Genomic DNA, 24228 nt, shown 5'->3' with positions numbered 1-24228 from the left:
TCCAAGCCACATCTGTGACTTACACCACAGCTTGCAGCAATGCTGGATCCTCAACCCACTGAGTGAGGCCAGAGATTGAACCCACATCACCATGGAGACAACTTTGGGTCCTTAACCTTCTGAATCACAGTGGGAACTCCCCGATTTCAAAGAGTGGGAGAATTCTGCTGTGAAAAGACCATCACAAGATCCTCACCCCCCTCAAAGCTAGTGGTTCTCAACTCTGACTGCAGAGTGGAAACATCTGGGGAGTTTACCAAAGAAATGCCTCCAGAGACTGGTTGAATTAGTTTGGGGTCCATCCTGCACACAGGAACTTTTAAAAGCCTCTGGAGTGACTTCATTGACTAGTCCGAGTTGAGAACCGCTATTCAAGCCCTTCCCAGAGTGTCGTCATCAGTCAAGTGGTTATTACTGGATTTAACTTTTAAGGCAGACCTAAGTAAACTTTCTTTTTATATGCCTCTAATCAAAACACAGCACTGATAGACTAGAGCTGGGAAATAATAACTTCTTATAATGGACAATGGCTGGCTCAAAAGGAATTAAGAAATAATTATCAGATGAGTAACTTCCTGATGATTAACTCAACAAGCATAACAGGAACACTTGGCAGGGTCTTAAATGTCTTCAAGGCCTTAAGTATAATTAGGTATTCAAAATGTTATTGCCCCAAATTAAAATACCACATAACATCCTAAGTTATATCAAATAATAAAGTCAAACTAAATTGCGCTCAAGCACATGAACCTAAAACCTTTGTCTGACAATGTACCTCATATGGATAACAACAACTGATCACAAATTAAGGTATAATTTCATATTTAATATGATTTTTCGTGCAAATTCAATGTGGGTATTTTGAAAAACTGGCCTTATGTTCTTAATGTGTAAGTGCTTCCACATGGTAACAGTATTATTATTATTATTTTGTCATTTTAGGGCTGCACCCATGGCATATGGAAGTTCCCAGGCTAGGGGTCGAATTGGAGCTACAGCTGCCGGCCTACACCACAGCCACGGTAACGCCAGATCCAAGCTTCGTGTTTGACCCACACCACAGGTCACGGCAACACTGGATCCTTAACCCACTGAGCGAGACCAGGGATTGAACCCGTGCCCTCAAGGATACTAGTCAGGTTTGTTACCACTAGCCACGATGGGAATTCCTGTAACCATATTATTTTTAAGAACTATTTTTTTTGGGGGGCTACAGAGTATAAAAATGCTAGAAAATGATAACTAATAAGCTTATGATACAAACTCTAATGCAGGCAAACTGCTTTAGGACCAAAACTTCATCCTCAATAAATTCCACAGCTAGCTGCAATCATGAATAGATCTGTAATACATATTAAGAGTCAGAATTTTTCTAAGCCACAGATTTTGGGAGAGAAAAAGATGATGTGACCTTTTGATTTCATAGAAATGGCAAATGAGGCCCAGAGAAGTTCGCAAGTCCAGCAAAGCCTCCAACACCAAATGGCTGGAAATCAAGCCCAGGAGGTCTGAGCTTGCACCCTCTAATGGTCTCTGGACCATGAAGAGGGAAGATAACAAGCCTCACAGTCACTGGGTCTGGCTGGGATTGGCACCAGGTTTTGCCCATCTCTGCTACAGATGGCTCCGTTCCTAGGGGACTCTGGCAATAGGAGAACTCGTTACCACTTTCTACTCTGTTTTCTAACCATTTAATACATTAGGTATAAATACAGTGACTGTATTTTCCTAGTCTATTACTAACTTTGTGCGTTAACATGGTACATCTATTATATTTAATGAATCACTGTTGGTACATCATTATTAATTAAAATCCATACTTAATTCAAATTTCCTTAGTTTTTACCTCATGTCCTTTTTTTTCTGTTTAAGGAGCCTAATCAGGATCCCATGTTACATTTAGTTTGCTCTGTTTTTCATTAGTGCAACTGTGTGTGTGTGTGTGTGTGTGTGTGAGAGAGAGAGAGAGGTGGGTGTGTATGCAGATCTGAATATCTCTCTACTTCTATTTAACCAATTAAGGGCAAAATTCTCCAATTGCTGCCCTCATATGCGCTATTGTAAAAGAAAAGGGCATACGATAATGAAGTAATCTGGAGTTTTAATTATAAGAAAAACATTGGAGAGAGGAAGGTTAGGTTCAAAAGAATTTGACATTTGGAGAGACCTAGAAACACGGTTTCTGATTTCACCATGGATTAACAGAATTTAAAAAGCAAGGAATGGGGCAGAGGAGTATGGCAGTTTAGAGTAATAAGAGGCAGTTCACGCAGAGGTAGAGGGTGTGGAGAAAAGGGTACCCTTCCTACACTGTTGGTGGGAATATAAATTGGTACAATCAGTATGGAAAACAGTATGGAGGTACCTGAGAAAACTAAATGTAGAACTACCATATGACCCAGCAATCCCACTCTTGGGCATATATTCAGACAAAACTTTCCTAAAAAAAGACACATGCGCCCGTATGTTCACTGCAGCACTATTCACAATAGCCAAGACATGGAAACAACCTAAATGTCCATCGATGGATGAATGGATTAGGAAGATGTGGTACAAATACACAGTGCAATACTCCTCAGCCATAAAAAAAAAAAAGAACAAAATAATGCCATTTGCAGCAACATAGATGGAACTAGAGATTCTCATACTAAGTGAAGTAAGTCAGAAAGAGAAAGACAAATACCATATGCTATCACTTAAATCTGGAATCTAATATACAGTACAAATGAACCTTTCCACAGAAAAGAAAATCATAGACTTGGAGATCAGACTTGTGGTTGCCAAGGGGGAGGGGGAGAGAGTAAGATGGACTGGGAGTTTGGGGTTAACAGATGCAAACTATTGCCTTTGGAATGGAGAAGCAATGAAATTCTGCTGTATAGCACAGGGAACTATATCTAGTCACTTATGATGGAGCATGAGTGTGTGTGTGTGTGTGTGAGAAAGAGAGAGAGAGACTGGGTCACTTTGCTATACAGTAGAAATTGACAGAACACTATAAACCAACAGTAATGGAAAAAAATAAAAATCATTAAAAATTTTTTAAAAAAGAAGTAATCTGGTGCAATTTATCGTTTACTTCAGGGGAGTCTGCGTTTTTAAAATCCACAGAAAATGCAGTTATAGTTTCCTTGCCAATATTTGTATAAAACATATTCCAAACAAGACTGATTCATCTTACTCTGAAATGAATTGTTAGATCACAACAGAGAATGTTAAAGAGTTTGCATCCCTTATAGAAATGCCAAACATTTTACTCTGCCTGATGCTGTACTATAAATAGGGAAATCCGAATGCTAAAAATGTTCTCAAGTTGCCAAACATAGTTCTTCAGCATCCACTTCCTACTACAAATGACTCATTCTTCCGAAGTTTGAAAATGAAATCTAGCTACAATTCACAGAGAAATGTTGTAGCACACATCGATTAGTTAAATGTAAAAGATATTTCATTCATGTATCCTTTTTTTCCCTAGATCATATCCATTGAAATGTTTCTTTAGACTTTTAATGATGTTTTTATAAAGAGTAGTTACTCTTGGGAGTTACTCTTGTGGATCCCCAAGTTAAGAACCTTAAGGACTAGTATTCAAGAGGGTGTGGGTTCGATCCCTGGTCTCTCTCAGTGGGTTAAAGATCCTGCGTTGCTGTGGATGCGGTGTAGGCCGGCAGCTGCAGTTCCAGTTCAGTCTCTAGGCGGGGAACTTCCATATGCTGCAGGTGCAGCCCTACAAAACAAAACAAAAAAAAGGAGTTACTCTCATGACAGATTTTTTTTTTTTTTCCGGCGGCACCCACAGCATATGAAAGTTCTTGGGCCAGGGATCGAATCCCAGCCCCAGCTGTAGTCTATGCCACAGCTCAGGGCAATGCTGGATCCTTAACTCACTGAGTGAGTCCAGGTATCCAATTTACATCCTCATGGATACTAACTGGGTTTGTAACCCGCTGAATCACAACGGGAACTCCCCAGGCAGCTGAATTTTTAAATGAACAAATAGGACAGCAAAGCAACATGAATATTGTTGGAAAATAATGATGCTGATTTACATCATTTTGAAATCTGTTAGCTGCATTTGGATATAACAGATGTAAAATGTATTTACTATAATAAAAATAAGTTAATAGCAAAGTCATAACATGAGAACTAATAAGCTCATCAAACAAGATAGTGCAAACAATGCCTCAATGTCCCAGAACACAAGGAAACTAAATTCTAAGATATTTTAACTGATTAAGAAAAATATGACTCTTGGGAGGAAATCATCCTTTGTTGTGAAAAGAACGATAAATAGGGGAAATGCCATTGATTTATGATTGGTATTTCAAAGTAGTATGTATACATATCTGTATATCTTGCAATAAGTAAAGAGAACATAAATAATAGAGACTTGTATAATCCATTTGAGGTCAGCATTCATTTGCAGGGGTAACTGCTGATTTTCACTGAGAGCTAGGACAGGAAGCTACAGGAGATGCTTATTTGATCTGGATGGAACAAGGCAGGCCAAGTGTGGATTTGCATTTTCCTCTAATCAACTCACTATACCACTCACCTTTAATCTTCCCTCTGCAACTCATCAGACCCAGTTATCCAATTACCAATCATTCATTGGAGAATGGCTAGGTTCTCTCCTTTTTTTTTTTTTTGGATCTTTTTTTAAATTTGTTACTCAACGAATTTTATTGTGTTTATAGTTGTACAACGATCATCACAATGCAATTTTATAGCATTTCCATCCCAAACCCCCAGCGCATCCCTTCACCCCCCAATCTGTCTCATTTGGAAACTATAAGTTTTTCAAAGTCTGTGACTCAGTATCTGTTCTGCAAAGTTCATTGTGTTCTTTTAGATTCTCTTTCTTAAAAATTTTAAATTAATTTTTTTAAAGAATTAAAACATTTTTTCCATTATAGTTGATTTGCAGTGTTCTGTCAATTTCTACTGTACAGCAAAGTGACCCAGTCATACATATACATATGTGTATATATGTACCATGTGCGTTTCTGTGCATATATACTCTTTTTCTCACATTATCCCCTATCATGTTCCATCACAAGTGACTGAATATAGTTTTCTGTGCTATACAACAGGATCTCATTGCTTATGCACTCCAACTGCAATAGTTTGTATCTACTAACTCCAGACTCCCAGTCCATCTCCCCCCGCCCCCGGCACAAGGCTGTTCTCCAAGTCCATGAATTTATTTTCTGGGGAAAGGTTCATTTGTGCCGTACATTAGATTCCAGATATAAGTGATTAGATTCTCTTTAAATTGAATACAAATAATTATTGCAACTTCTTTCCCAAGCTTCATTAAAGGCTTTCTCACCCGTTTCGTACCATTGTATTTTTGCAAAATTCTATGGCATGTATTTTAAATTTTATGGCATATAGAAAAAAAGCAACTTAAGTAAAATTCCTTGATTTTGTTATTATTAAATATTATATTATAATATTCATTTAAATATAAACTTTAATAATTCTATTTTTACTTTTTCCTATTTAAATAAGTGATGTGCTATTTAACTTTACATTCATTATCCAATAAAATGCATGACTTGCAGACAAATTTTTGAAAAGGTATACTGGTGTACAACTGATTTGGGGACCAAATGTTTGTCTTAAATTATAATATGCTCTGGTATCCAAACAGAAAATAATGGTTTTCATTAGCAAATGTCTGGGTATCTTACATTTTGAGCAAAAATAACCTATGATAATTTTTGTATTTACTTACAAATCAATGAAATAAGACAAAAGGTCTTAGATGGCAGTTGGTAAGCTTTTCTCTGCACTTAAAGTATACTTTGATTTGACTGTGTTGTCAGCTTTTCATGAGGAGTGCAGGGACATGTATTAAGGGTGTGAATGATGTTTATTTCTAATAAATAAAAAGCCAAATTGTATAGGAAGGATCCTCACTATTTTTTTGTCTTTTTTTTTTTTCTCCTCTTTTTAGGGCCACATCTGCGGCACATGGAGGTTCCCAGGCTAGGGGTCAAATCGGAGCTGCAGCTACAGACCTATGCCACAACCACAGCAACGCCAGATCCGAGCTGCATCTCTGACCTACACCACAGCTCAAGGCAACTCGGAATCCTTTCTAGAAAGCTATGGGCACCTGTGATGGACAGCCTCAGTGTCACTCAGTCATGCTTAGGAGCAGGCCTCATGTATAGTGATTACCGGAGGTTCCAGCAGAACAGGACTAAGGTGGCAGAACGAGAGGCAGAGCTGCCAGAATCACACATGGGCCAGCGAATGCCCTGCATTCTGTCTTCCTGGGCTTGTCCATCCTGCTCCCCGAGCGGCACCTCCAAGTAGCCCCTGGCAGGAGCTGTACACACTAACCCTGCCTTTACCTGACTTTCCTTAGTAGCCATTAGCTCAGTTTTAAGAGTAACAAAATAAAAGCTACTTTTAAAATAGACAGAATAAATGTACCCCAAAGATTCATGCAATAGAAGGAAATTGGTTTGCTAACACCTCAATTAATTTTTCTGGATGTCTTTGGTATTTACTTGAAAACAGCATCATATAAATGTTTAAGAAGGTTAACAAATACATCTTTATAAAGATGGTCAAATGTGTTTAAAGGAAATGTTCCTTCCTTCCTTCTTTCTTTTTTTCTTTCTTTCTTTTGTGGCATATGGAAGTTCCCAGGTTAGGGGGTCGAATCAGAACTGTAGCTGCCGATCTGTACCACAGCACAGCAACCTGGGATCCGAGCCGCATCTGTGACCTACACCACAGCTCATGGCAATGCCGGATCCTTAACCCACTGAGTGAGGCCAGGGATCGAACCTGTGCCCTCAAGGACACCAGTTGGGTTGTTACTGCTGAGCCACGATGGGAACTCTGAAATTTATATTTCTTAAAAAAAGAAAAGAAAAAGTAAATAATGTCCATGAATGATGTTCCAAACAGTAGAGTAAAAAGCCTTCATTAGGTTGTGAAACTATTCCTTATATAATTTACATGAAAAGTTGGAGTTCTCGCCATGGCACGGGGGAAACAAATCTGACCAGGAACCATGAGGCTTCGGGTTAGATCAGCGGGTTTGATCACTGGCCTCGCTCAGTGGGTTAAGGATCTGGTGTTGCCGTGACCTGTGGTGTAGGTCGCAGACGAAGCTCGGATCTGGCCTCACTGTGGCTCTGGTGTAGGCCGGCAGCTACAGCTCCGATTCGACCCCTAGACTGGGAACCTCCATATGCCATGGGTGTGGCCCGAAAAAGACAAAAAAAAAAAAAAAAAAAAGCTGAGAAGGGTCTGTAACCATCTAATAACTGACTGTATACCAATGTCATCATAAATGTAATTTTACAAAAGTCAAAATTTATATCACACAGTTCCTGTAAAAATGATGCAGGGAGTTCTTACAAATACAAGCCAAGATTGGGGAATAAGACAAAAATGATACAAAAGAACTTCTTTATAAAACAAACTCACAGATTTCAAAACCAAACTTTTGTTCCCAAAAGGGAAACCTTGGGGGGGCGGGGGAGGGATAAACTGGGAGAATGGAATTGACACATACACAGTACTAGATATAAAATAGATCACTACCAAGGACCTACTGTATAGCACAGGGTGATCTGCTCAATGTTCTGTAAGAACCTATCACGGGAAAAAAGAATGGATATGTGTATATGTATAACTGATTCACTTTGCTGTAAACCTGAAGCTAATACAAAATTGTTAATCAACTGGGAGTTCCCATTATGGCGCAGTGGTTAACAAATCTGACTAGGAACCATGAGGTTGCTGGTTCAATCCCTGGTCTTGCTCAGTGGGTTAAGGATCCAGCATTGCCATAAGCCGTGGTGTAGGCTGCAGACAAGGCTTGGGTCTGGCGTTGCTGTGTCTCTGGTGTAGGCCGGTGGTTACAGCTCCGATTTGACCCCTAGCTTGGGAACCTCCATATGCTGGGGGAGCGGCCCAAGAAATGGCAAAAAAAGACACACAAAAAAATTGTTAATCAACTACACCCCAATTAAACCAAATAAAAAAAAGAAAAACCACTCTGTGAGCGTAAGAATGAGGGGCCCGTGAACTTGGCTGGGGATGGCAGGCCCACCTGCTCCCAGGGTTCCCTTGGACCAGCTCCTGTGCTGTGTCTGAACCTGGCAGCCTACAGCCTGGCTGACAGCTTTCTCTGCTTTGGTAAGAGATGCACATGCACACACCCCGAGTCCCCAGACACTTGGGATTGGGCTTGGGGTGGGGCGGGGGAGTGTTCGGCGGAAAGTGGAGGGTGAATGCATAGCTTTAAGAGGCACAAACCCCAGACCCTGAGTTTACATTTTGGCCAACTTGGTTTTCAATGCAGGGTTTGCAGAGGGCTTCGAAACTTGGTTTTTACAGTTGTTGCCTTTAAAGTTCTGAACATTCTGAGCATGGCACCCTCTCACACTGTCCCTGGTAGAGCACTTCATACCTCAAGGCACATCTTTGACTGTGTCCTTTTTCTCTTATCTTAGGCAGCTCCCACTTGTTTCTGTGAATCATCAGGTGACACGCATGGGTTATTTTTTTGTTTATACCGACGTCGGAATATTAATATGTAGGGAGCGATCTCAAAGCAGGTCTAGTGTGTTTGGAATGTATTTCTCACCTTTCCTACTTTTAACTTTTACTGCTGCAGGATTTCAAAAGACATGCTGCTACCTTAAAGATTTTTTTTCTTTATGTGAGACATGCATAAAGCAAGGTCAAGAAAACTGTCACTGAGGAAAACTCTCCCTGCCCCCCATGATCACTTGCATCTACAGTGATGGAAGCTACTAGAAGACATTTTTTAAAAAGCTCTAAGCTGCTCTATTACTTAGGATTCTGAGATTCCCCACTGCTTTGCAACGTTCCCTTTCTGTATGCACAGCACAGACTCCTGCCAAGCCAATTACAGTGAATAAACAATGTCTTCTCTGTCAGAACAGAGAATGAATAGTATCACAGAATTCTCTTCTAATGTACAAGACTCCATTTCCCCAACCCAACCCCTTCAGAAGAGAACAGGCAGAATGAGGACTGGTGAGAAAAACCTCCTTCTCCCCCCTGCCAATCTGGAACTGCTTTTTAGCCAGCTCAGGAATATGTAATGTCGGCTCTCTATCAACTGCTAAACAGAGAAAGTCAATGAGTTTATTTATTTTTTTTTATTTTTAATAGGTATTTTTATTTTTATTTTTAGGGTCACACCTGCAGCATACGGGTTTCCAAGTTAGGGGATGATCAAAGCTGCAGCTGCCAGCCTACACCACAGCCACCATAACCCCAGATCTGAGCCACGTCTCAAACTACACCATAGCTCAGGGCAACCCCAGATCCTTAACCCACTGAGCGGAGCCAGGGATCGAACCCATATCCTCATGAATACTAGTCGGATTCTTAACCTGCTGCGCCACAATGGGAATCCCAAATTTATTTTCTTTTAAATTGGATAGTATATTTTGGCATTTCTGTGTGTGAATGCATGCCCACGAATATCTTTCTCAGAAAGGAAATTTTCTCAGCTGAAATTTCAGGGCTGAGCAAAAACAGCTTTTAGCTTCAGCCTGAGCAGCAACAGGGGAACTTCACAGAAATGACACAGCAATTTGTGTTAAAAATATTGGCAGCTAATTCATGAATGCTGGAGCTGACGAGGAATTCAGCTGCTTCTGCGAAGGCTTTATTCTCAATAAGCTCGTGATTCATAAAGAAAATGCCTCGAGTTAATTCTCTGAAATATACAGTAGGATGCTGACAGATTTCTCTTTGGTGTCCTTCTGTCTCATCTTCATTCTCTCTCTCTCTCTATCTCTCACACACACACACACAAACACAGCTCTCTCTCTCTCTCACACACACACACACACACACACAGCTCGCTCACTCTCTTTCTCTCTTATACACACACACACACTCCTTCCCCTATCCTGAAAAGAAGCATCAAGTATATAATGCTTTCAAACAAGAAGCATTCGTCATCAACCAACGAAAGATTTACTTACTAAGTATTTTCATAAAAGAAGAACATGGATTTCCTTAAAATCTTCCATATTTGTCAGCCTTAGTTGGTGTAAAAAACTGATTCATTCCCCCACCCCATGATGTGAATACAGCATATATCTTATTTTCATCCCTAAAAGGAATTAGCCAACCCTTTCCTCATGAAAGAAAAAATGCTCTTTTTACAATCAGACCTCATTGCCTGTTGTTTTCATGAATATCTGAGAGACACTGACACACACACACACACACACACAAAAATACAGCTTCCTCTTTCTCCCACCCATTCTGAGTCCAGCTCCATGGGCTCCCAGATGCTGACGGCATCCTCCTGGTAACACATTGAGAAGAGACTGCAGGGTGTCCCCAAAGCCCCACTTTCTCCCCCTGTTTCCTCTCCTTCCCTCTCTCCTCTCACTCTAGGTTTGTATTAGACTCAACAATTCAGCCTTTGTGCGTTTCTACTGCATCTGCAAATTCTAACGATGTGCCCCCCTCTTCCCCATTGGTACAATGGTAATATTTACCTTGGAGAAATGTTTGTCCAAATAAATAGTCAAAATGCTGGCGATGTGTTCCCTTTGAAATGTTTGATGAATGTTCTCTCTTTCTTCTTGGCCTACAACCAAAAAAAAAAAAAAAGTTAGAAGAAGGAAAAAAAAAGACAGACGGACAGAGACTGTGAAAAGATATTTGTCTAGTTGATTGTAAAAAATGCTGGCAAATTTATGTGAAACACCAAGGTTTATATTTCTTCCTGAACAAAGCAAATGACAAAGCAGAGGAAAAAATTACGCATAGAAGTGAATCAATTTAAAACCAATTTTTTTTTTTTTTGGTCTTTTTAGGGCTGCACCCATGGCATATGGAAGTTCCCAGAACAGGGGTCGAAATGGAGCTTAACTCACTGAACGAGGCCAGGGATCAAACATGAATCCTCATGGATACTATTTGGGTGCCTAACCCACCAAGCCACAGTGGGAATGCCTAAAATCTCTTGAAAATAGCAGCCAAGTCAATGTCTGGTCAAATACACATCAAATTACTGGGTCCTTCTCCATTTTTCCCAGTTTTAGGAGAAATAATCTATGTTATTTTAGTGAGAGTAAAATTCAAGTAACTGTTGTCTGAATTTGAGATAAAACAAATGATTTATTTGAAGACAGTATTTATGTTTTGAGGGAAGGTAAGCTGTGATTTAACTGTGAAAATGTGTTATTAAAAGTAGAATCTCACTCAGAGTTCCCATCATAGTGCAGTGGAAACAAGTCCGACTAGGAACCATGAGGTTTCGGGTTCAATCCCTGGCCTCACTCAGTGGGTCAAGGATCGGGTGTTGCCATGAGCTGTGGTGTAGGTCACAGATGCGGCTCAGATCCTGCATTGCTGTGGCTGTGGCATAGGCCAGCGGCTACAGCTCCTATTAGACCCCTAGCCTGGGAACCTCCATATGCCACGGGAGTGGCCCTAAAAAGACAATAAATAAATAAATAAAATAAGAGCACAATCTCTGGGAGCCTCCTACAATGTAGGTGGGAAAGTAAATTAGTGCAACCACTGTGGAAAACAGTATGGAGTTTCCTCAGAAGACTAAATATAAAACTACCATATGATCCAACAATCCTATTCCTGGGCATATATCCAGACAAAGCAATGATTCAAAGGGATACATGTACCCCAATGTTCACTGCAGCATGATTCACAATAGCCAAAGCCTGGAAACAACCTAAATGTCCATCAACAGATGAATGGATTAAGATGTGGTACATATATACAATGGAATACAGTATACTTAGCCATGAAAAAGAGTGAAATAATGCCACTTACAGGAATATGGATTCAACTAGATATTCTCATACTAAGTGAAATAAATCAGAGAGAGAAAGGCATACCATATGATATTATTTATATGTGGAATCTAAAATATGGTACAAATAAACCTACCTATAATGCAGAAATAGACCCACAGACAAGGAGAACAGACTTATGGTTGCTGGAAGTGGGCAGAGGGATCGACTGGGAGTTTGGGGTTAGTAGATGCAAACTATTACATTTAGAACAGATAAGAAATGAAGTCCTATTGCTCAGCACAGGGAACTATATCCACTATCCTGGGATAAACCACAATGGAAAGGAATATTTTTAAAAAGAATATGTGTGTATGTGTGTGTGTATAGAACTAAGCCATTCTGCTGCACAAGAGAAATTAGCACAACCTGAAAATCAACTATACTTTATTTATTTTTTGTCTTTTTGCCTTTTATAGGGCCCCACCCACGGCATATGGAGGGTTCCCAGGCTAGGGGTCGAATTGGAGCTGTAGCCACCAGCCTACGCCAGAGCCACAGCAATATGGGATCTGAGCCGCGTCTGCAATCTACACCACAGCCCATGGCAACGCCGGATCCTTAACCCACTGAGCAAGGCCAGGGATCAAACCTGCAACCTGGAGTTCCCATTGTGGCGCAGTGGTTAACGAATCCAACTAGGAACCATGAGGTTGCGGGTTCGGTCCCTGCCCTTGCTCAGTGGGTTAACGATCCGGCGTTGCCGTGAGCTGTGGTGTAGGTTGCAGACGCGGCTCGGATCCTGCGTTGCTGTGGCTCTGGCGTAGGCCGGTGGCTACAGCTCCAATTCGACCCCTAGCCTGGGAACCTCCATATGCCGTGGGAGCGGCCCAAAGAAATAGCAAAAAGACAAAAAAAAAACCAAAAAAAAAAACAAAAAAACAAACCTGCAACCTCATGGTTCCTAGTCAGATTCGTTAACCACTGTGCCACAACGGGAACTCCGAACTATACTTTAATTTTTAAAAAAAAGTCAGAATCTTTGGTGCATTATGAACAGTGTGGTGGGAATGATACACAGATCTAATTCCGAGTCATTTTTTTATCCATTCCACTGTGGAAATGGGAAAGATGCTTAGGAATGGAGGAGACTACAGGGATGACTTCTGTTGATCTCCCATTTGTGGCTCTGCTCTATTTCTGGTGCCGAGCCTTTCCTCTATCCCTCTTTCCTTTTCATTTCTCTTCCTATCCTCTAATAAACATCTTCTGTTTTGAATCTCTATTTTATCTAAGATACCATGATAAGTGCAGTGGGAGAGGGAGGAGAGAAGGATAAAACGAATGAATCAATAAATTCATCTCTAAGGAGAATAAGATTGTTGCCTAAGATTCAGAGCTGCCCAGTTATTTAACAGACTAAGTATAATTCCTGATTTGCAATATAAAAAACTGAGCAGAAGGCGAGCCATCTAGATTTGCATCTAGTGATGTTCTGTTATTAGGACCACATGCGATCTCTTAAATTGAATGCTGCTTTCCTCCATAGCAGAATCAGCAGATTACTTATATTATCTTTAGGTACATCTATTGTTTCCTTGACAGTTACCAAGTGAGAAATGGCCGCCTTTTGTTCGCTGCCGCATTCAGCTATGTTATTATTATTTTTTTAATAAGTCTGAAAAGATTAGAACAAGATACACAATCATGGGCTGTTTTCCTCCAACCTGACTCCAGGTCTTTCCACTGTCAATCACCAGACTAAAAGGGCAGGGCTTCACCGGGTGAAGGGCTTGACAGACAAGAGTTTTTCCCAAGCCATCTTTCAATCTTTCATTAGATTTCAAATCAAGCCTCTTCCTGAATTCCCGCCATACAGATATATTTAGAGGTGGATTCCAACTGCAGATCTTTAGAATTCCCCTTGTCATTGTCAATCCCAGAGAACCCTTCTGAATTTGTAAGAAATATAAGCAAGATTTCCTATCTAAAGCAAAATGCTCCAGCGAAGAAAAAAAAAAAAGAAAAGAAAATAATAAACATTTTTCTCAAAATGCCCATCTTATTAATATGCATTAGAAATAATGTGTTTGTATATTCTATCTATATTACTAGACAGCAGGACTAAAGAGTCTGATTTAAAAATTGGGTACATGATTTGGCAGCTAACATAAAAGTGGTACACAATTTTGCATTTTCATAACTTGTATTTCGTGAATTAAAAACATTCCAAGGACCAAGGTAATCAAGACAGTGTGGGACTGGCATAGGATAGACATACAGATCAATGGAATACAAATTGGCATCTAGAAATAAACCCATGTATTTTTGGCCAATTGATTTTTTTTTTTCCTTTTTTGGCTACACCCACAAACATGTGGAAGTCCCCCATGTGGATGCAACCAGAGATCAAATCCGAGCTGCATCTTTGGCCTATACCACAGCTGAGGCAATGCCAGATCCTTAACCCACTGCTCCAGGATGGGGATTGAACTGGCAACATATGGCCAACTGATTTTTGACAAAGGTGCCAAGACTACTGAATGAGAAAGAAGAGGCTTTTCAACAAAAGATTCTGGGGCAATTGGATAGCCACATGCCAAAGAATAAAGCTGGATTCTCAACTCAGACTGCATAAAAACAAGTTAACTCAAAAAGGATCTACTACCTAAAAATTTAAGAACTGAAAGTACAAAACTCGTAGAAAAAGACACAGGAATAAATCATCTTGAGTTCAGATTTGGCACTGAAGTTTTATAGGCAATACTGAAAGCACAAGTAGCAAAAGAAAAAAAAATAGACAAATTAAACTTCATCAAAATTAATTTTTTTTTTTACTGTTTAAAGAATATTATCAGAAAAGTGAGAAGACAACCCAAAGGATAAAAAAAAAGTGCAAATCATATTTGATAAAGGATTTTTATCTAGATTATATAAAGAACTCATAACTCAATAATAAAAGGACAGATAACCCAACCAAAAATAGGGAAAGAGGAGTTCCCTGGTGGCCTTGCAGTTAAGGATCCAGGTTGTCACTGCTATGGCTTGGGTCACTGCCATGGCATGGGTTTGATCCCTGGCTGGGGAACTTTTGCATGTTGTGGGTATGCCCAAAAACAAGGATAATGTGAGAAAAAGAATGTAGATATATATATATATATATATATATGACTGGGTCACTTTGTTCTACAGCAGAAATTGACAGAACACTGTAAATCAACTATAATGGAAAAAATTTTTAAAAAGGCAAACCATTAGAATCAAATTTCTCCAAATAAATATGTAGTGGCCAGTAAGCATGTGAAAAAATGCTTCATATCATTAGTCATCAAGGAAATGCAACTCAAAACCACAATGAGATACCACTTTACACCCACCAGGATGGCTATAAACAAAGAGTCTAGATAGTAACAAGTGTTGAGAAATCAGAGCCCTCATATGTGGCTGATGGGAATGTAAAGTGGAAGTTTATGTGAATGACTGGATCACTTTGCTGTAGTAGTCTGGTTATTTGAAAGTAGTCTGAAAGTAGCCTGGTTATTCCTCAAAAAGTGAACCAAAGAGTTACCATTTGACCCAGTAATTCCACTCCTAGGTAAATATTGAGAAAAAGGAAAACATATGTCCTCCTAAAACCATGTACAGGGATGTTTATAGCAGCATTATTCACAGTAGCTTCAGAGTGGAAATAATACAAATGCCCATAAAATGAAATGAAGTACTGATATATGTTACTATAAGGATGAACTTTGAAAACATGCTGAGTGGAAGAAGTCAGTCACAAAACCCCCCAAGTAGTATCTGATTCCATTTATATAAAATGTCCCAAATGGGCAAATATATAGAGTATGTGGGGCTAAAGGATGATCATCATGGGAATGATAGAAAGAGTTGCATGGTTCTTTTTTTTTTTTTGCTGTGCCCATGGCATGTAGAAGATCCAGGACCAGGGATTGAACCCATGCCATAACAACGACCTGAGCGACTACAGTGACAACCCCAGATCTTTAACGCACTGCACCACGAGGGAATTCCTTGTGATTCTTTTGGGAGGTAATAAAAATATTCCAAATCGATTGTGATGACAGTTGCACAACTCTGTGAAGACATTAAAACCTTGAAATTGTGTACTCTAAATGGGTGAACTGTATGGCATATGAATTATATCTCATTAAAGGTGTTACCAAAACAACATTCCAAGAGATGTGGACATTATAGTGTCTGTCATTTTCTAGATGAAGCTGAAAGAAATATGGCACACCCAAGTGTAATTATAGCCAGGATCACTGGAGTTGTGACAAAGCGGGATTGACTGGCTCCACTGCAAAGTGTCATAATCTGCCTGACATAACCTGAGTATCATCCTGCACAGACCAAATGCTTCTTCATTTGAGGGTGACGTCCCCTCTCATCCTCAAGACTATCTCTAAGTGTGGACAGCAGTGGATTATTGCAAATAATTACTGATCCAATCAAATAGAAATCCTGTGCCTTCAATGTTGATTTCTTTCTCCACTGCATGGAATTTAGGACTTCTGAAACCAGGTGTCTACTCAAAAACAACTGCCAGCCGCCACCCCCTGCCCCCCGCCCCCCACGCCCCCCTCTTATAAGTCAGTAGAAGGCAAAATTCAGTACTGCTTCTTCTATGCCTTTTTCACTGACAGTTCTTACAAGGACTGTTACCATGTTCTTAACACAGATGATGTCATTCCTAAGAGGCTCCAACAAATGAACTGTAGTAATTCATGATGCATTCTCCTGATGAACCTGAAGACTTGTTCTGGCTAAAGCCTCTCAGAGGAGCTGAGATAGAATCTATTTCTGGGCCATCGAGACCCTAAGGGATGGGCTATGCACCTGACAGATGGCCCAGCCCAAGCCCCAGCTGCCGTTGCTGAGACGTTTAGGGAGAGGAGTGTTTCTTTAAAACTATGCCCAACAGTCCCTCCTGGAGAAGCAGTGATGATGTTGACAGCAACCCTCCCTGGTATCTGGGTAGATGACTAAAGGGATCTGGTAACAGAGACTTGAACAACTTTATTCCAAATTCACATCTGAGTTGCAAGACATCTACTCAATATGAGACTAGACTCATGATGCTTAACTAACAAATCTCAAATTTATTTATTTACTTATTTCTGGCCATGCCCATAGCATGTGGAAGTTCCTGGGCCAGGGATAGAACCCACACCACAGCAGTAACCTGAGCCTCAGCAGTGACAATGCTGGATCCCCAACCACTAGGCCACCAAAGAACTCCCAACAATGATCAAATTTAAAAGAAAATTAAAGGTGATCTATAAATCAACCCCACTTGATACTTGAACCCTTTCAACAATGTTTGTAACATCCCATTTATATGAACTTGATTTGGCACGGCAGTTAAAAGTACCAGGCACTACAAATGAACCTATCTGCAAAACAGAAACAGACTCACAGACAAAGAGAACACACTTGCGGTTGCCAAAGGGAGGCGGACTGGGAGTTTGGGGGTTAGTGGATGCAAACTATCATATTCAGAATGGACAGGCAATGAGGTCCTACTATAGATCACAGGGAACTATATCCAATCTGTGGGGATTTCAAAGCTCCTCCAAGGAGGTAAAACTCAAAAAGCCTCAGGCTGACATAAGAATTACCAGACCCTTATCAGCCCACCTGTCCTACTGTCCAATGTTCCTAAGGATCCCCACCCCAGCAACTTGGCCTATTCCTTCCTGCCCCCTACCAGGAAAGGTATGTGGCCCACTCCTTACCCCACCCTTATAGGGGCAATATACATCCCCAACCAACCAGCAAGTGTATCAGAAGACCCCCATTCTTCTCCAACCAATCAGCAGGTCAACAGGTGTATGGCAAGACCTCTCCTCCTCACTCCTTTGTCTCTCGCCTATAAAAACAGACGGGACACGACCACGTGCCTAAGGCTGGCTCTCCCTGATTATCAGGAAGTCGGCCTGCTGTGTTAGCAGTGTCTCTTGCCTCGATCAACTTGTCTTTTCCTCACCTTGCTTTGAATCTGGAAAATTATTTTCCCACCCTCATGCAGAGACCACAACACAATCTCCTGGGATAGACCATGATGGAAGACAGCATAAGAAAGAAAATGTATATATATATATACATGGCGGGGTCACTTTGCTGTACAGAAGAAATTGGCACAACATTGTAAATCAACTCTACTTCAATTAAAATAAATTAAACCAATGACAACAAAAAATTACTGATCACTGAATGAACTGCAGAGCCTAAGATATCATAATCATTCCACATTTATTCAATGATTGAGTGAATTTTAAAAAATCAGAGCAGACTTGAGCACATGGCCATAATAAAGCCACTTTCACTCTCAGTCCTTGAAGACCAAGAAAGGAGTAGGACTATAGGTCATTTGTGATGGACGTATTGCCACAGGAATATATCACATGTGCAAATGCAGCCAAGTAAATACTGTCCTTTATCCATGTTGTTGTGGAAATAAACCAATAAACAAAACTTAGACCTGCTAATCTAGCCTATGCTCCATTTCCTCCCATAAGGAAATGCCTCCAGAAGGAATCCCTTTCTATCTCTGGGAAGCACTGTTAGGTTTGAGCTACAGGTACAGTAAGTTTAGTGCCTGCCACCTCATTTGAGTCCTGGTTCTAATTTCTAGGGCTATGCAGAACAATTCCAATACTCACCCTACAAGGCAACCTTTCAACTGCTTGAAGATGCATGTTTAAAGAGGTCCCTCTTCCCCTGCCCTTGAGCATCTCCTTCTCCAATTCGAAGAGTACTTTTTTTTTTTTTGTCCTTTTTTGTCTTTTAGGGCTGCACTGGCAGCATACGGAGGTTCCCAGGCTAGGAGTTGAATCAGAGCTGTAGCCGCAGCCACAGCAACGCGGGATTTGAGCCAAGTCTGTGACCTACACCACAGCTCAGGGCAATGCCAGATCCTTAACCCACTGAGCCAGGCTAGGGATCGAACCTGTGTCCTTATGGATGCTAGTCAGGTTCATTAACCACTGAGCCACGACGGGAACTCCTAAGTTCAAAGAGTACTTTTGGAAACCACCTATTATAATTCAAAAGAGCACAAAGGCTGTGAGGAGAAGGGAGCTGGGTCTTGGCCAGGGCTGCTGATGAGTGCCGAGCAGGCTGAGAGCCTGATCCAGCTACAAAGCCCAACCTAGGAACCAAACACAACATCCTTTGGATAAGGTAACCTTGTTCTGACTTTGGAAAGAGTCCTTATCTGGGTTTTGGTCATGGTGGTAGATGAATTCTCAGGGTCCCGCTATGAAGGAATGGGCAGAGCTATTAGTATGGAGCAATAACCTGGTAAAGACAAGGAGGTGGTCCACTATTAGCTGGGAGGCCCAGCTGCAGCTACAAAATCTGGCCACGGGGTAGTGACCCTACCAGCCAAGAGCCACAGTTCTCAAGAAGACCTCCTGGCAAGACCCAGACAGGCCATGGTACCCAAAGTAGATACCGAGTCCCAGACACTTGGATACACAGGAAGAAAGAGTGCTGAAACTTGGAAGGTCAAGGAGTGAGTCTCATAGGGATCTGGAAGTCATTCCTAGGATATCAGATCCTACATCTGGATGGCAAGAGAGACCACATGGAATGCAACGGTGGTCAGCAGTGAGGCAATACCATGCTCAGCATGGGAGATGAAAATTCTACAAACATGTTCAGCCAGCATTGAGCAAGACTACAGTGGGTGAGGCATAGAGAGAACATGGTTAGTGGTGTGCCCCGCTGCACGGCGGGTGGATTTGAGCATCTGAAGTATTTCCTGCATTAGTGAGAATGGATTCACATCTGGGGAGGGCGAGACGGTGACTGTAAGAGGAGCAAATAGGGAGGAAACAGTGAAGGCAGATGGAGGTGTGCTGAGGGCTGACACTCACCTGCTGGCATTCTCTTCTAAATGATTAAGCTCGAAGGCAATTCTCCAGATGAAGTACCGCTGCATTGGTGAAGAGGAGCACCAGACTCTTCCTTGTGAGTCTGGACATTATACTTTTATTTAGAAAGTCTCAAACCACCGAAGCTTTCTCTGTCAGTTACATTATTCTGTTAGCATATATATGAATCCTTAACTAACACAAAATCGAAATTTCCTTCATCCATGATGCTGCTAAGTCACCTTTACTGCCTTTTGGCAATTTAATTGGTGGTGGTGACACTGGGGCGCTTCCATCATCCCTGTGCCACTTCTGCCTCTTAGATGTGGGTCATTGCATCAAATGTCAAGATGTTCTTGAATTTCGTTTCTCTATTTGTTATGACATTATCCATGTCTCTCAGCTTTCGGCCACGAATTTAAGGTGTTCTACCCAAGTGAGTCCTCATGTTGACTAGAACAGATTGGGTTCAAAAACCAGAAACCTTTTTCCAGGAGAGCAATTTATTATTCCGTTCCCTCTGGATGTACTTAGCAAACCAGCTATTAATCAAGCTCATTATACACACCTCCTATTTGTCCAAATGTTAAATGTCAGCAATGTGATACCCTACTGGCAAAAAAAAAAAAAAAAAAAAAAGAAAGAAAAAGAAAAGAAAGAAATCAGGAGTTCCCATTGTGGCTCAGCAGTAATGAACCCGAGTAGTATCCATGAGGATGCAGGTTTATCCCTGGATTTGCTCAGTGGGTTAAGGATCCAGTGCTGCCATGAGCTGTGGTGCAGGTTGCAGATGTGGCTCAGACCTGGTGTTGCTGTGGCTGTGGTGTAGGGCGGCAGCTGTAGTTCTGATTCAGCCTCTAGCCTGGGAATTTCCATATGCCATGGGGCAGTTCTAAAAAAAAAAAAAAATCAAATATATCTCTAAAGCAGTGTATGCTATTTGTTATAGGACTCATCCTGAACCTCAGGATGAGTTTAATAATTGTGAGTATAGTAGAGATCCACCTCCAAGCTAAGACATACCCTTGCATTAAAATTTCAATATTCGGCCCTTCACAGTAATCATTCAAGACAACTATACTTACTATGCTCAAGGGTATGGCAATGACAGGAGAGGCCAAGGGCAATGTCTACACTTCGAAATATTGGGAAACCTATGCTTGATACTTCCTCTCCCTACATTCTTGTTTTCCTCGGCCTGTATGTCTCCCCTTGCTAAGCTCCCTCCTGCCCTTTTTTCCTGGCTGGTTTGACCAGCTGTGCCTCTCATCTCCGCACCCCACCCCTCACCTCCCCCATCCCGCCAGCTGCTCTAGCTCACACTTCCAGCCTTCCCTGTATTTACTGTGGTCACAGTCCCACTCGTCATGCCATCTGATGTCCCCTGCTTCATGTTTCATACAGTCTAACAGCTGAAATCACTGATGGAGGCAGAGAAACAGTCCATTAAGAGTGTTTTCTGGAGTTTAGTTTTCCCCTATTGAGGGCAGAAAAATGGAAGAGGCAGGAAAGGAAATGCATCGATTTATTCATGCATTTCCTTCCTTATCTGCCTTTCAAGAGGTGCCAAAGAGAGGCAACTATGAAGATAAGGTTAAAAAAAAAAAAAGAAATGTTTTAAGCATCAAAAAAGATGACACTGGGAAAATAATCCCTTCTGAAAAATCCCTTTCAATGATGCAGTTTAATGAAAATAATCCCCTTTTGGAGAAAGAACATGTATTCTTGAACTCAAGGGATGGATGATAAAAATCCTTAAACACGTATCCTTATACTGTCTATAATCAGAACTATACTATCAGAACCCAGGCAGGCACAGATATAGTTATAATACATATGGCGAGTTATTAACAAAACACTTTTTTTTAGCAAAGCCTTCTTTTTCTTAGTATGTTACCTGGAAAGAAGCTTAAGATGACACCATTTACTGTAAGCCTTATCTATAAGCCTGCATCCCAAGTGAGCAAGGCTTGGGCATAAATTCTTTGCAGTTTCAATATTAACAGAGAAAAAAAAATAAAAATGACCAAAGAGCTCAACAGGAAAACAAACTTCCTGATGGCAAAAAATAGAACAGTTTAAAATATGAAAATTTAGGAGATCCCATTGTGGCTCAGCAGAAACGAATCCGACTAGTATCCATGAGGACCCAGGTTTGATCCCTGGCCTTGCTTAGTGGGTTAAGGATCCGGCATTGCTGTGAGCTTCGGTGTAGGTCGCAGATGAGGCTTGGATGTGGCATTGCTGTGGCTGTGGCGTAGGCCTGAGGCTACAGCTCCAATTCGCCCCCTAGCCTGGGAACCTTCATATGCGGTGGGTGCAGCCCTAAAAAAAAAAAAAAAGACAAAAAAGACAAAAAAAAAGTCAAAAATGTAATGTATTTAAAGAAAGTTACATAAAGCAAGGCAGCATAACACTAACATTAAAAAGATGAGCTCTGGAGTTCCCGTCGTGGCTCAGTGGTTAACGAATCCGACTAGGAACCATGAGGTTGTGGGTTCGGTCCCTGCCCTTGCTCAGTGGGTTAACGATCCGGCGTTGCCGTGAGCTGTGGTATAGGTTGCAGACGCAGCTAGGATCCCGCGTTGCTGTGGCTCTGGCATAGGGCAGTGGCTACAACGCTGATTCGACCCCTAGCCTGGGAACCTCCATATGCCACGGGAGCGGCCCAAGAAATAGCAAAAAGACAAAAAAAAAAAAAAGATGAGCTCTGGAACTGAAGGGTGCTTCAGAGGACAGAAAATAAACTGACTCCCCTAACTACTAGTTGATGAATTGGAAGTCAAAAAAAGTATTCAAAAACATCCTCCTTTCCACAATGTAAATATACAGAGAATAACAACGAGGGCAATCAAAGAGGTCATTCATTCATTCATGCATTTCCTTCCTTATTCGCCTTTCAATGATATTAAAAATTTTTTAAAGTAAATATTACTCCATTCCCTTCCCCAGTGCTTATCTGCAAATCTGTCTTTTGGACTGCAACTTAGGCTGCCATATATTGAGCCTATCACTTTGGCTTGTCTTTGCCTAATGATGGATACTTAATTGGGTAGCCACTTGGCACACTACCATGTCTATCACAGAGCCTCAGATCAGCCTTCAGACATTTCCTGATGAGGAATGATGACTGTTTTATGTAGTCCTAGGACCACCCAGGGATGCTAAAGTTAGAGGGTTACTGACTACTCATCTTTTCCAGAAGATTGTTCAAATGGGCATGTGTGTGTGTGTGGTGAGAGATGGGCATGGGAAATGCAAGACTTCCCCTTGCCCAGGACGCTAAGGAAGAAAACCTGAAGTTTGCCTACATTACTTTCCTTTTTTTTTTTTTTGGCTTTTTTGGGCCGCACCCATGGCATATGGAGGTTCCCAGGCTAGGGGTACAATCAGAGCTGTAGCTGCCAGCCTAAACCAGAGCCACAGCAACAGGATCCGAGCCACATCTGCGAACTACACCACAGCTCATGTCAATGCTGGATCCTTAACCCATTAAGCAAGGCCAGGGATCAAACCCGCAACCTCATGGTTCCTAGTCGGATTGTTTCCAATACGCCACAATGGGAACTCTTTTTTTTTTTTTCCCCTACATATACTTTCAAGATCCAAAATTCAAAGCAAGCTACTTACTGTTAGAAGTCCCAGCCACAGAGTAATTTGAGACAGAAAAGGGCCCTGCCCTCTGTTCTCAAAGTTTTGAAGAATTGACTGCATTGCTGGTGTTACCCTGAAGAAATGGCTCAGCTGGTGGGGGTCAGAGAATGGGATGCATTTCAGCTTTGGTTCGTTTCCTGGCAGCTTCCCCATGATTGGAAAACTGCTGTCTATTAAGTCTCTGAGTTTCAGAGGGGTGTGAAGGATGTGATGGGCAGGCTGGTATTTTGTGGATGGACCACATGGGATAAAATAACTTTACAGTGGCCCCTCTTCTCCATATATGTATATTTATACAGATTATATATCTATATCCATCTTGTTCTCCCTATTGCCATATATACACATATGCATATAGAAAATACATATTTTATATGTATGTAGTGAGAGAATGCACACACAAACATTTGACCACTTCAACCTTAGACTTTCAACCATGCCTGCAAATGCCACACCAGAACGGTGCCATTGATATTGTACCCATGTGGCCCTTCTCTTATGACCCAGAGCTATCAGATGCCATGATATGTATGACATTTCAATCATTTTATTTGATGGGAAACAACTATGAGATGACCTAAGTGGAACTTTGGAGAAATTCTTGGTGAGATGTGATGCTCAGTATCCCAGAGAAAGTCAAAGAGATTCATTTGAATGGAAATCAGGTATGAGCTAATGTATGCGTGTTTATGGATGCTGGCAAGAGCCTGGAAACAGTCAATGCTTAGTAACATCAGCTTGGTTATGATCTGTCAGGCACACTGTGTTTAGCAGAACTCAAGGTACCATGATGGACACCAGTCTAGTAAGCTCACCTTAGCAGGGAAGCTGCACTTAGGACACTGTGCTATGGGTGGTTGTATACACTCGCCTTTGTGTGGCCTTTTGTG

At 41.2% G+C, this 24228-nt stretch overlaps 1 protein-coding gene across 7 annotated transcripts in view; it reads right to left on the bottom strand.

The window, feature by feature from the left end:
* PAG1 (phosphoprotein membrane anchor with glycosphingolipid microdomains 1) overlaps window positions 1-24228 on the bottom strand; it is a 166401-nt gene that overhangs the window by 57690 nt on the left and 84483 nt on the right. For all 7 annotated transcript variants that reach the window (XM_047783680.1, XM_047783681.1, XM_047783679.1 and 4 more), the window contains one exon: window positions 10524-10615. The gene's annotated coding sequence lies outside the window, so the exon portion shown is untranslated. The remainder of the gene's footprint in view (window positions 1-10523; window positions 10616-24228) is intronic.

Source organism: Phacochoerus africanus, chromosome 6 (genome assembly GCF_016906955.1).
Source record: "Phacochoerus africanus isolate WHEZ1 chromosome 6, ROS_Pafr_v1, whole genome shotgun sequence".
In the NCBI taxonomy this organism is placed as follows: Eukaryota; Metazoa; Chordata; class Mammalia; order Artiodactyla; family Suidae; genus Phacochoerus; species Phacochoerus africanus.
The sequence above is the reverse complement of the archived record's forward strand: the minus strand, read 5'-3'. Positions and strand labels throughout refer to the sequence as shown.